Raw genomic sequence first — 13,973 nt, 5'->3', positions numbered from 1 at the left:
TATCTGTCTTTTCAACTTTTTAAACTTAAAAATAATTAACTTTTCATTAAAACATCCAGATTTGTTTTAAATTATAAATAACATAATTTCAGTACTTAAAGCCATTTCCACAGGGTCCCATGCACAGACAGACACATAGATAGATAGATAGATAGGAGTAAAGGGTTAGTTCACCCAAAAATGAAAATTCTGTCATTAATTACCCTCATGTTGTTCCAAACCCGTAAGACCTTCGTTCATCTTTGGAACACAAATTACGATATTTTTGATAAAATCCAAAGGCCTGCATTGACAGCAAGATAATTAACACTTTCAAATGCCCAGAAAGGTATAGGCCGACTAAAGACATATTTAAAACTGTTCATGTGAGTACAGTGGTTCAACCTTAATGTTATGAAGAGACAAGAACAAAAAACAAAATAATGATTTTATTCAACAATATCTAGTGAAGGGTGATTTCAAAACACTGTTCTACGTCTTGAAAGTGTGACCAATATAAGAATTTTCACTGGAAAATATCATCTGAACAAGTAAGTAACATGTCTGCCACTTTTGCTCTGACCAACTGAGGAAAAAAGCATTAGGCCTACAATAAATTGCGCTGCCAATGATGATTAAATCTAACGATCGCTTAGCTGGGATCATGCCAAACCGTGCAAATTATTATTACTGTTATATTGTTCTCAAATAATTAATGTTAACAACATCAACATTGCGTGACTATGTGTATTTAGTGTGTATTAGCGTTACCCGTAGATTTCAATTTCTGTATCCACTCCACAGTCCAAAGTCTTTTGCTGTTTGTCTATGGGTGAATCTTTCTGGATTACAATCCGCCATCAAAATAAGTTTAAAGGTGCCGTAGAGCGTCTTTTCAAAAGATGTAATATAAGTCTAAGGTGTCCCCTGAGTGTGAATGTGATTGTGAAATTTCAGCTCAGAATACCCCATAGATTTTTTTAATTCACTTTTTTAACTGCCTATTTTGGGGCATCATTCAGGCTGCGCGGCCCCTTTAAATCTTGTGCTCCACAACCCTCAAGCTTGCGCTTGCCTTAAACAGCATAAACAAAGTTCACACAGCTAATATAACCCTCAAAATGGATCTTTACAAAGTGTTTGTCATGCAACATGTCTAATCGCATAAGTATGGTATTTACTTAGATGTTTACATTTGATTCTGAATGAGTTTGATAGTGCTCCGTGGCTAAAGCTAACATTACACACTGTTGGAGAGATTTATAAAGAATGAAGTTGTGTTTATGAATTATACAGACTGTGTTTAAAAAGTGTTTAAAAATGAAAATAGCGACGGCTCTCTTGTCTCCGTGAATACAGTAATAAACGATGGTAACTTTAACCACATTTAAAAGTACATTAGCAACATGCTAACGAAACATTTAGAAAGACAATTTACAAATATCACTAAAAATATCATGATATCATGGATCATGTCAGTTATTATCGCCCCATTTGCCGTTTTTCGCTGTTGTCCTTGCTTGCTTACCTAGTCTGATGATTCAGCTGTGCACAGATCCAGACGTTAATACTGGTTGCCCTTGTGTAATGCCTCGATCATGGGCTGGCATATGCAAATATTGGGGGCGTACATATTAATGATCCCGACTGTTACGTAACAGTCAGTGTTATGTTGAGATTCGCCTGTTCTTCGGAGGTCTTTTAAACAAATGAGATTTACATAAGAAGGTTATGGATTTACAAAAAAAGTTATGGAGTGCAGCTTTAATATACCTTTCTGGGCATTTGAAAGAGTTAATTATCTTGTTGTCAGTGCAGGCCTCACGAGCCATTGGATTTCATCAAAAATATCTTAATTTGTGTTCTGAAGATGAATGAAGGTCTTACCGGTGTGGAACGACATGAGGGTGAGTAATTAATGACAGAATTTTCATTTTTGGGTGAACTAACCCTTTAAACAGCATAGACACTACTGAGTTTGGGTCCTCCTAAAAAATTGAGAAACCAAAAATGTTTAATTTTAAGAGAAATGACGTAGAGGCCAGCAGGACAATGACCCAGAGCACTGAATAACAAGAGAAAATGGCTTGAATCCAAACTTGTGGTTTTACTTAAAAGTCCACAGATGTTCTTCTTTTAATTTATAACACATCTGTGATCTGTTGATCTTCAAGTTGTTCAAAACTGGTGTGTTTTTACTCCATTGAAAAAAAAAATGCTTTTAAAAAAAGTCTCAATGCTTTTTGCACATTCATTGAAAGTCAATGGGGTCCAAAATTGTAACCTTTATTCAGACTAAACTGCCCTGTGTTTCTCTATGTTTAAGCATACTTGTTACCAAGTTACAGCACTAAATGAATGAATGAACCAGCCAGTGGACCCCTCTGAATGCCACGGCTCCCATATCTCACATTTTGTAGCAAACACACTGGCTGGAGATCAAGTAACATACATTAGCCAATTCTGTGGTTGACCTTTGAAACCCTTTACAGCCTGTCAACATTTTATTCAGCTGCAGTCCGAGTTCCCTTTCTCACGAATGTGAAATGCTTTGTTGATTTGTATACCCTATTAATCATATACAAAATATAGGCTACATGTTGTTTTTTGGTAGTAAATTACTAGGTGTGTGACAAAATTTCCGTCAAGTAATGTTCAAACTGAAAGGGCAGAAGCTCATTCTCAGTACATCTATCTTAAAAGTTTATGGATGGCATGTAGAAGTTTATGGATGAAAATATTTAATTAAGATGGCAAATTTTGCCTTTACATCACTAAATGGAGAATTCTGGGGGTACGTTTGTCCCATGCTGAGCAACAATTAAATGATTTTTAATCAAAGTAGGCTTATTTTATCATTTCTTTTAATACAAGTTGTGTTGTTCCATCAAAATTCAATAAAAATACATATTTTTTGATCGCCAAGCACTTTGAATACATAAAAAGGCAGCATTTTGCTTACGGATGGTATAACCTCACTGTAGCGGTCCTGTAGATATTACTCCAAAGTGTCCTGCTATGTCACATTGCTGGCCATTAGGAGGCGCTGTTAAGCTATTGAATTGAGCAAAAGTTTATGAAAGAACTTTTCTTTGCTGTTCTACACATTGTTTCCAGTTTAATCAGTATAGCATTTACAACAACAAATGTCATACAAATTTTTCTACCAACTATTTGCTTTAGAAAATATAGAACTATCTACAGATTAGTCCAAGAAAGCACAAACTAAAATCTAACTTGATCCAAACAGGGTATAACCTAAAATAGACTTCAACAGTATGGGATGAATAGCTTCAACTGTTCGTTACCCGGTATGAATGGGGTGCATACAGACCAGTCCAGAGACCCGAACTCAGTGAATCTGTTACTGTGTAGAAATTTTTAGTAAGTAATAAAACAAGGATGCTTGAATAATTTAATAAATAATAACGGAATCATTTATTGGGCATGCTATTCATTATTGCTGACTAGCAGAATGGAGTGAATATGGAACTTTCTTATCAATCAATCAAACTTTATTTATAGAGCACTTTAAAACAACCGAAGTAGACCAAAGAGCTGTACAGAAGAAAATATACACATAAAATTCCCAACTCATACAATACATAGAATACAAATAAAACAAATTAAGAAACAAATGTCAAAATCAAGTGTCAAAGGCCAAAGAGAAAAGGTGGGATTTAATTAGCGACTTAGCAGTTGCATTAGCTTAGCATTCAGGAGCAGTTGATCAGCTGAACTGAGAGAACAGGTGGGTGTATAAGGGTGTAACAGCTCAGAAATGTAGAGTGGGGCAAGACCATTTAAAGATTTAAAAACAAATAAGAGAATTTTATAATGGATCCTGAAATGTATGGGCAGCCAATGAAGTGAGGCTAAAATTTTGGAAATGTGCTCATATCACATATCACACATAGCGTTTTGAACCATCTGCAGATGAGCAACAGAAGACCCACTAACCCCCACATACAGTGCAGTAATCTAGCCGAGTGGTGACAAAGGCGTATTACTGTCTCAAAGTGTTGCCTTGAAAGAAATGGCTTTATTTTGGCCAGCTGCCTCACCTGAAAAAAGCTAGATTTAACGACTGCCCTGATCTGACTGTCAAGCTTAAAGGTGCCCTAGAATGCTTTTTCACAAGATGTAATATAAGTCTAAGGTGTCTCCTGAATGTGTCTGTGAAGTTTCAGCTCAAAATACCCCATAGATTTTTTTATTGATTTTCTTTAACTACCTATTTTGGAACATCATTAAATATGTGCCTATTCTTCCCCTTTAAATCCTCGCCCCAAGCTCGCGACTCTATAATACATTGCATAAACAAAGTTCACACAGCTAAAATAACCCTCAAAATGGATCTTTACAAAGTGTTCGTCATGCAGCATAACCGATTATGCAAGTATGGTATTTATTTGGATGTTTACATTTGATTCTGAATGAGTTTGATAGTGCTCCGTGGCTAACGGGGCTAAAGCTAACATTACACACTGTTGGAGAGATTTATAAAGAATTAAGTCGTGTTTATGAATTATACAGACTGCAAGTGTTTAAAAATGAAAATAACGACATGACTCTGATCTCTGTGAATACAGTAAGAAACAATGGTAACTTTAACCACATTTAAAAGTACATTAGCAACATGCTAACGAAACATTTAGAAAGACAATTTACAAATATCACTAAAAATATCATGTTATCATGGATCATGTCAGTTATTATTGCCCCATCTGCCATTTTTTGCTGTTGTTCTTGCTTGCTTACCTAGTCTGATGATTCAGCTGTGCACTGATCCAGACGTTAATACTGGCTGCCCTTGTGTAATGCCTTGAACATGGGCTGGCATATGCAAATATTGGGGGTGTACATATTAATGATCCCAACTGTTGTGTCACAGTCGGTGTTATGTTGAGATTCGCCTGTTCTTCGGAGGTCTTTTAAACAAATGAGATTTACATAAGAAGGAGGAAACAATGGAGTTTGAGACTCACTGTATGTCATTTACTGAACTCTTGTTATTCACCTATGCCAAGGTAAATTCAATTTTCAATTCTATGGCACCTTTAAGGTCAGCATTGATTTTAACCCCTAGGTTAGAAATGGCTCTTAAAGGGACACTCCACCCAAAATGGAAAATTCTCACATTTAGGCTACTCACCATCATGCCATCCCAGATGTTTGACTTTCTTCTGTAGAACACAAGATTTTTTGAAAAATATTCCATCCCTGCGAGTTCATATAATGCAAGGAGATGGATCCCTCAAAGTTGACCCTTCAAAAATCACACTAAGTGAACATAACGGTAATCCATAAGAGCCCCGTAGAGGAATCAATGTCTTCTGAATGAAAGGTCTGTGAGAGAAAAATACTCATATTTTAATCTTTTGATCTTTTCACTTCCAGCCACTGTCAGCATGTTGTGAAGCATGAAAACTCAAGCACAGATGACCATCACTTCTCACAATTCACAATACATCTGACATTTCATTATATGAACATTTATACAATATTTCTTATCATCTGAAGAAAGAAAATCATATTTCTGGGATTGCATGAGGGTGAGTATGATTAAGTGTTTGGGTGGAGTATCAGGTATGGTCACATTAGTGAAATTTCAGTAAAATTTGCAGGCAAAAACAAACAAAAAATGTACCAAATCACTACACTATTGTCAGTAATCTATGCGGAAATCTTTCACCCTCATACAAAATTACCAATAGGATGAATTCCTAATGAAATGCCCATGCAATCCGCTGAACAGCGGCAAATGTGACTGCACCTTTAGCAAAGTGGAAATCCGCTCCACTGATATCCGCTATTCTGCTTGTTTTCTTGCTTGGTGACATGCAATTGACGCTATGGAGCTATTTTCATTCGTTGAGAAGAAATATACCAACTATGTTGTAACTTGTCCATTTGACTGGAAATGTGTATAGGCGATAGTTTACTTTTTAATAGAACTATTCTATAAAAACATAAAGTAGTTGCAAGGCTGTGATTACCTCCCTCTGATACTAACAGCGCTCTTGCGCGTGTGATTTGGCATCATTGCGCGTGGGTTATACTTTATAAGCAGAGACATTAAAAGAGTGCAGGGCAGAAATTAATATACTGATGGAGCTTAAGAGAAGAAACTGTGGCTCGACGGAATAAATACTGCAGATAAATAAGTTTCTCCTCCCAGAGAAGCGTGCGGGGCGTCAGGAGTGTGTCGGATTCGGCTGCAGGTAACAACGCACCCTTTATGTGCGCGTTGGAGGCGGAGGCAGCTCTGGGGTGGGGTGGACCGGAGGATCCGGTTTCGCCGGGAGAGAAACACACAGTGGTTCACCGCTTCTCCGCTCACTCCACAACCGCATGCTGTTCCAGCACACAGCGTGCTGTTCTGGAGGACTCTGACCAATGGGACACGCTATGACATCTCTTCTCTGTTATATTGGTAAGCCATATTCCTCACACTCATGGCAACAGATGCAGACTAGAATCATTGGTCGTCCATGTAATAGTAATTTCAGTCATTCTTAACTGTGAACAGTTAATGAACGGTAAAATAAATATGAGAACACTAGGGCTAGAGGAAGTTGTCACAAGGGCTGTATCTTAAGGGAGTGAGCCTAAAGTCCAATTAAACAAATTATTGGGTTTTTAGCAGTGGTTTTGTATGTTGGTTTCAAACACCTAGTTGATTTAAACCATCCTAAATTAGCATTTTTGGAGGGATCTAATTCTGTCCTCCAAAGATGAAATTACTTATCTTCATCTTTATGTGATAGCTGTAAACAAGTCAACACAATTAAAAACACATGGGCATCTGTATATTGAAGAAAGGTTGAACTTTGTCACGTGTTTTTTTTTTTTTTTTTTAACATTGTACAGTTTATTATTTATAGTAGGGCTAGTTGTTGGTCATATTGATGTTTTACTTGTTTGCCATTTCATAACTGTTTTACTGTTTTTGCTGTAAAGCCTTTTATAGGCTGTTTAATGGCAGGTTCCATTGTGACGACTTACCCTATATAGTGCAACAACATGTTCCACTATAGGATCAATATTGTGTTAAATGAACTGTATCTTTCTTGTGGGAAATGTTGTGGGGATATGTGGCTATACAGAAACTGACTTTCAAATATTGTATGTGCACTTGTATAGAGGAGTCAGTTTGTTCAAGTGAGTTATCTGAGGGCTGAAAGAAGGAAAATTTGAACAGTCACCTCTGAAACTTATCTAAGTGAATAATACACTACTGTTCAAACGTTTGGGGTTGGTAAGATTTTTTTATGTTTTTAAAAGTCACTTATGCTACATTTATGTGATAAAAAATACAATAGAAGTACAGTAATATTGTGAAATATTATTACAATTTAAAATAACTGTTTTCTATATTAGTATATTTTACTATACTATATTAATATATTTTCAAAAGTAATTTATTCCTGTGATCAAAGCTGAATTTTCAGCATCATTACTCCAGTCTTCAGTGCCACATGATCCTCCAGAGATCATTCTAATATGGTGATGGTGCTCAAGAAACATTTCTTATTATTATCAATGTTGAAAAAAAAACAAAAAAACAAACAAAAAAACGGTTGTGCTGCTTTATATTTTTGTGAAAACCGTGATACATTTTTTTCAGGGGTCTTTGCCGATTAGAAAGTTCAAGAACAACTTTTGTTTGAAAAAATGTTTTGTCAATTGAATGCATTCCTGTTGAATAAAATCATTAATTTAATAAAAAAATCTCACTGACCTCAAAACTACCGTTTTACTTTTTAACCGTTGGGCCGTCTGCCAAACTGAATCTGCTTCCCCTGCAACAGAATGATGGGTATTGCGCAAAGCATAGGATGTAACATTAGTTAAAACAGTCATTTCATTCTTAATAGATTCATGGTGAATTCAGCTGCTGCGTGTCTAGACCTCAAACTCCTTTAGACATCCAATGGCCGCTTTAAATCAAAACTCAATTTTAATTTCAGTCCCCTCTCATTTTGCCATACTGAAGTGTTTGTAATAGTAATGTAATGTCTTATTATTAAATTCAGGCTCTCTGATTATTTCATTTTTTTTTCACACTAATGCCCGCTTTCTCTCTCACACACATTCAAACTTATTAATATGTACAACAATTTCCTGGGCTGTCCTGGGTTTGGAATATCTGTAGCGTTTGTAGCAGTCTGTAGGTGTTTATTATACAGTATGCGGCACTGAAACAAATCAGTGCTAATTCCCTGACAATAATGGCATGCAAATTCAAGGCTTATCTAAATCTTCTAATCTAAATGGAGACTGAATGTGAAAAGTGTGTGATTTCTGCACTGCTAGCACCACCAAAACAAGACTGACTCAACCAATAGCTTGAGTTTGAAGCAGAACTGCCAGTTTGTCCAAAACGATGGAGATTTGCAGTGCAATTTGGTGTCGTTAGTACAGCGGAAATTGGTACTTTGTTCAAGCAATGAAAGTCAGCGGGATCCATTCCAGTGATGTTTTGGACCACAATCAGTTTATGGACAAAAACATTCTTCAGCATATCTTCTTTTTTTGTTCCACGGAAAAAAGTCATACAGTTTTAGAATGACATGAGGATGAGTAAATGATGACAAAATCAACTAACTCTTTAAGTTCAATTTAACGAGTTCGTTTGCCCATATAATCTTTAGGGTATTAGGTTAGCTAATTTGGCTTGCTGTCCACCGAGGAGGGGCTCGATGAAGCAGCTTCAACTCGAGCTCTGATACACCCCCCAGTGAATAAATAGGATGTGATTACATAGGGCAAGGTACCTGAAATGAAGGTGGAGTTTGGGGGGGTGGAGGGATGCTGAAACAGCTGAGACTGAAGAGAGGTAAGCAGCTGCTTATATACTCTGGCTGTTGATTGGAAGATTAGATGGGCTCGCTCCTCCCTAAATTACGTTTAGGAACTTCACTATTTTGTGTAACATACTCTTGAATGCTCAAAAGTACTATCATATTTATCTGCAATTACTGAGATTCTTTGAGACCCAAAACCAGTATGTTGTAGGTCTCCCTCTTGCCTCCAGAAGAAGAATCTGGTGTCCGTCTCTGGTTAAAAAACTGTCACTATAGCCCTGCCATCCTGTTGAGGAGATTGCTATGGTGACTAGGTGTCCTCAACTATGTGATCTCTATGGCAATGAGCGGTCCTGCTGTTTTGGGCTGAAAGAAACATTTGGCCAATTGAGGCATGCCACAAAGCTTTAACAAAGAGAAGAAATTGAAAATCAGGCCAACGTGTTACACTTCATTGCTAGTAAATATTATTTTTATCTCGGGTTCATGTCTGGTTCATGTCTATTAATGTGAAAGCCTTTGTGCAATTTTTGATTTAGCATTTATTCATGCAATATGTGATTAATTAGGCTGTTTGAAATTGCACACTAAATGTTGATTAGTATATAGTGCTTTCTGTTTTTAACAGTATGCATTAGTCCAGATGGTAGTTGCATTTAAATGGATAGTTCACCCAAAAATGTAAATTATGCCATCTTTTACTGACTTTCATGTTGTTTCAAACCTGTATGACTTTCTTTCTTCTGCGGAACATAAACAAAAATATTTTGAAGAACTTTTGGAACCAAACAATAATGGACCTCATTGATTTCCATTGTATCGGCAAAAAATATGGAGACATTTCTGAGGATATCTGTTTGAAAAAGCATGAGGGTGAGATGACATAATTTTCATTTTTGGGGGAACTATCCCTTCAATTCTGCGAGTGTAGACCAAGTTAGTGTAGAAAAGATGTCTTTGTGTACTGCTTATCCTAGCAGGTTCATTTGAAAGATTAATTTGCTTATTAATTCAATTTAGTCTTAAGGTGTTGCAATCCTACTCAAGAAAGATGGTAAAATGATATTACTTGCAATTGTTGGAAATGGAAAATTGGTGGATCTCTCCTCTAGCTGAATCAAGAGCCACTTGTACAATTAGGCAGGATTTTCTGTTCTTCTGTTCAAGAGCATATTTGTGTTTTATAAAGATTTCAGGGTTGAGAACTTTTTATGAACATGTGTCCTTCAATTGTGGCTGAAATGTGGGAATTATATGTGGCTAGTGGTTATGTGGTAAAACATGATCTGTCAGCGATCATTCTACACATTTAAATATGCTTTTTTTAAAATATGATTCATTCTTCCATACACCCAGTCAAATCTGCAGTTTAAACAAATTGGTTATGTACATCGCAATCCATTATATGCTGCGTTAAAACACTTATGGCTTGTTTGGAAGGGAGGTCTGAATGAGGGAGGCATAAATACTGTCCTTCATAGACTGCATGGAATGAAGACAAGTGTCCTCTAATTTTCCTCCTCTGTGAGTTTTGAAGGCGTATTGTTCATTTTTTTTTTTTTGGACCATAGATATGAAGTGGCTTGAATTAAGAGGCAGCTGGGTGTTGGAAACCTCAAGTTGGAGGGGGTGCAGATTGTCATAATGAGAGACTGTGGTGGGTTTTTAAAGTGCTGACATAATTTGAGATGTGCGTTGTTGTGTGTTGGTTACAGAAGGAGTATGAATGGTGGTTGTGTATGAAGGGGCGTGTTTAAAGACAGGATTATGTTTAAGCTAACATTAAATCAAAGTTCTCTCTATTTGAATTCCTAATTGATGTTCAAGTGTTATTGTGAACGATTAAATAGTGCATGTTATTTAAAAAAAAAAATGTTTCTTCATAATCTTAAAATATTACTTGCTTCTCCTTTAAAATGACTTTTCCGCTGGCGTCACCAACCCCTTTCCTACAACTAATGGTGCGATCAAATCATGTCTGAAAGATCGTATGTTTGAGCTAAATCAACATGAATGCCACCAAAAGTGGTAATTACGTGGGAAATTTTCTTTGAACCTCGAGTTGGGAGCATGTCAGAGAGAAAATATAAAAGATGCAATGGATGTAGTGTCTGTATTCATGAAAAATTACATTTAACCCTTAAATGCATACCTCAGGTCTTTAGTGACCCGGGACGTCATTCACTACCCTCCTCCTCGTTCATTTTTTAAAGTTAGACATCAACCTTCTTGTATTCCTCAATCAATTCATAATAAAGAATATAACAAGAAACAAATCATAAAATTAGAAAAGAATGCCTATTTTTGTATGAATTTTTTGTAAAAATTGTATAGGGTCGCAAACGACCCGAGGTGTGTATGAGTGTACATATATTTTTTCTGCACGACAATAATTGAATCTTAGATGACAGAATAAGTGCAATTCACCTTTATTCCACAAGGTGACAATGTCTGATACACAATGCTGAAGTGATGACTCATTTAGACAGAAAACGAAATAATAAGAAAAACATTAAAATGACTCAGCGATTAACTGCAGAGCAAGTACTGAACGCAATCAAATATGACTGTAACTGTCACTGGATGGATCTGGCGGAGCTGTTAGTGATCGAAATATTGATTTTGAAGATGTTGAAATTATGTATGAAATTATATAGTTCTGAGAATATGTTTGAGATCACGAATGGGCTCATATTCGTGACCTCAAACATAAAACTATCCCATTATTTGCTGAATTTACTGGGAAATGAGCTCTGACGAGGACAGTGATGATGGCATAAAACATCTGCTCAAACTGAGCCCTTTCAAGCTCCAAAAGGTAACAAAATACGATTTATTTTATTCTTCTGTAATTGTTACTCTAATATCAGAGGAGTTTTATATTATCACGACAGGTAGAGATTATTCCATGTTAGATATAGATCCGGGTCGATAAAGACCCGAATATGTAAGAATGATTGGCGAAAGTCATGCATTTTAGGGTTATGTTTCATGCACAAAATATGATAATATTGTAAAATTACAATAGTATACAATGATTCAGGTTACATCACCTTCATAAATTGAAAACATGAATCAAAAACACACACCTGAAGCACATTCTTTATTTACCATTTTGTAGAAATAGAGCCAAAACATTTTGCTGTATTTTTTTTGTAGAAAAGGCACATTGCCATCTTTCTCCAACAAAACAGTGACTTGAACACACGTGTCATGACATTTACAAATTCCCAACTCATAAACTTCCCAGTATTACACAGGACAGACAGTTCATTTCAATAAAGTTTGGCATTAGCATGTTGCTAAGCTAACAACACAATACTCTTAATAAGTATAAAAATACATAACACACATATATTGGAGAAAACGGTATAAATTAGATCCTTGATTAAAACTATTTTTTGGGTTTAAATGACTAATAAGTGTTGCACTGGAATTTCGGCAGCCTAAATATTTGGGTGAAATGGTGGGGAAAAAACACGTTTTGATTGTTTTGACATCTATTTCATGCAGACAATGTGGATAAGCTACAACAGGTAAACATGTCAGCAATATGGACACATTATTCTAATAACTATAAAAACATTTTAATCAGATTTTTATTTTTTAATTCTAAGAATTATAAGTCAATGTGCTATCTTAGGAGGAGATAGATGCTGAGACTCGGCTGAAATTGATTTTTAGTAGGTTTGGAATTGGCTAAGCTAACAACTCAATATAACTGTAAATACTCCATGAATAAGTGTTAGCTGTTCTACTGTTGCAACAAGCCAATCTAAATGTAATCAATTCCTGATAAAATCAAGTCCTACCCTACTTTTTTGTCATTAAACATCCTCTTCACTCAGAAATGTGTCACAAACAGACATAATATGGGTTGTGAACACTGTTTCATGTTGATTTTAAAGTCAGAGCATATGGTATGTATGATCTGAGTCGTAAGAGATCCAACTTAATTAAGGGGAATGAGAATCACCTGAGGCCCAGAAGGACATCAAAGAGCCCTTTCTCTCTCTCTTCTGTCCTGTTTTTCTCTAAAGCGCCCACATTCCCTGTATTTTCATTAAGTTCCTTCCGTCCCCTCAGCCCCTGCTGAAATATCCAGCATAAACCAGCATGAATTCATGTTGGTCCACACTGGTTTATGCTGGTTACAGCTGGTATAGTGCTGGTCTAGCTGGTGGACCAGCATAGTCGTGCTGTTCTCAAGAAAACCGAGCTGGTAGCTGGTCCACCAGCAACCATCATCCCATGCTGGTCCCAGCATGCAAAACATACCTTATGCTGGTGACCAGCAATGCTGTATTTTTCAGCAGGGGCCTCTCTTCCCTCTTGTTTTTTCATGAACGGAACATGAGCAACACCTGGAATTGCTTTCTCTGGTGTCCTCCCTCTAATGCAGCAGTGAAACAGCAGGACTTGACTTGGCTTGTGCATCTGTGGACTCTCTTTTTCTCTGGATATCCCAACTTGTTAAATTAGCCGGTTCAGACAGTTCTCTCAAGGGAATGCTGATGACTTGTTTCAGTGGAGAAGAAGAGGACAGCAGATACAGGAATCATGAAAAAAACAAAAAAAAAAAAAAAAAACACAGGCGCTGGGTGTGGAATACTTGGAATAAATTATTTTACACCAGTCGTTGTGATTCTGCAATATTACACATTATTTATATAAGCATTGACAGTTTAAAGGAAAGTGGTGGATCAGGATTTTAGATCATTCTTTTAGAAAGAAAAATGTGAAGCTCTTTTATGTTTCTCCTTGCTTTTTTTGTGTGTGTCAGGCTTGTCTTTGATGATGTCTTTGATGGGAGCTGTACTTTCACAGGGATATGGGCATGCAGCTGGTGCTGTCTAATTTAATGAGAGACCAACAGGAAACCCGTGTCAGACACCCATGCCTTGTGGACACAGGAAGTGGTTTGATTAAGAGCGAAGTTGCATTGAACAGGGACAGAGTGTGAACAGAGTGTTTCTCTTTATTTCCTTCTCTGTTTTCTTACACCTTTTTGTCTGGCAGTAGAGTCCATTTTTATGCTGTCATGCCAGAAAAGTAGTGCAGATGTTGTAATTGATGCTCAGAAAAAAATAAAAAAATAAAAAAAAAGGACATGTCACACATGTCAAGTTCTTAGAAATGTACTATTTCTATTTATGTTGGTTTTTATACTATTAATTTTTTTAC

At 36.4% G+C, this 13,973-nt stretch overlaps 1 protein-coding gene across 1 annotated transcript in view; it reads left to right on the top strand.

Annotated features, from left to right (window-relative positions):
* The first annotated feature begins 5,842 nt into the window (after positions 1-5,842).
* csgalnact1a (chondroitin sulfate N-acetylgalactosaminyltransferase 1a) overlaps positions 5,843-13,973 on the top strand; it is a 42,474-nt gene continuing 34,343 nt past the window's right edge. The window contains exon 1 of the mRNA XM_067398169.1: positions 5,843-6,415. The gene's annotated coding sequence lies outside the window, so the exon portion shown is untranslated. The remainder of the gene's footprint in view (positions 6,416-13,973) is intronic.

This window comes from Chanodichthys erythropterus, chromosome 10 (assembly GCF_024489055.1).
Source record: "Chanodichthys erythropterus isolate Z2021 chromosome 10, ASM2448905v1, whole genome shotgun sequence".
NCBI lineage: Eukaryota > Metazoa > Chordata > Actinopteri > Cypriniformes > Xenocyprididae > Chanodichthys > Chanodichthys erythropterus.
This window is presented reverse-complemented; position numbering and strand designations above follow the sequence as displayed.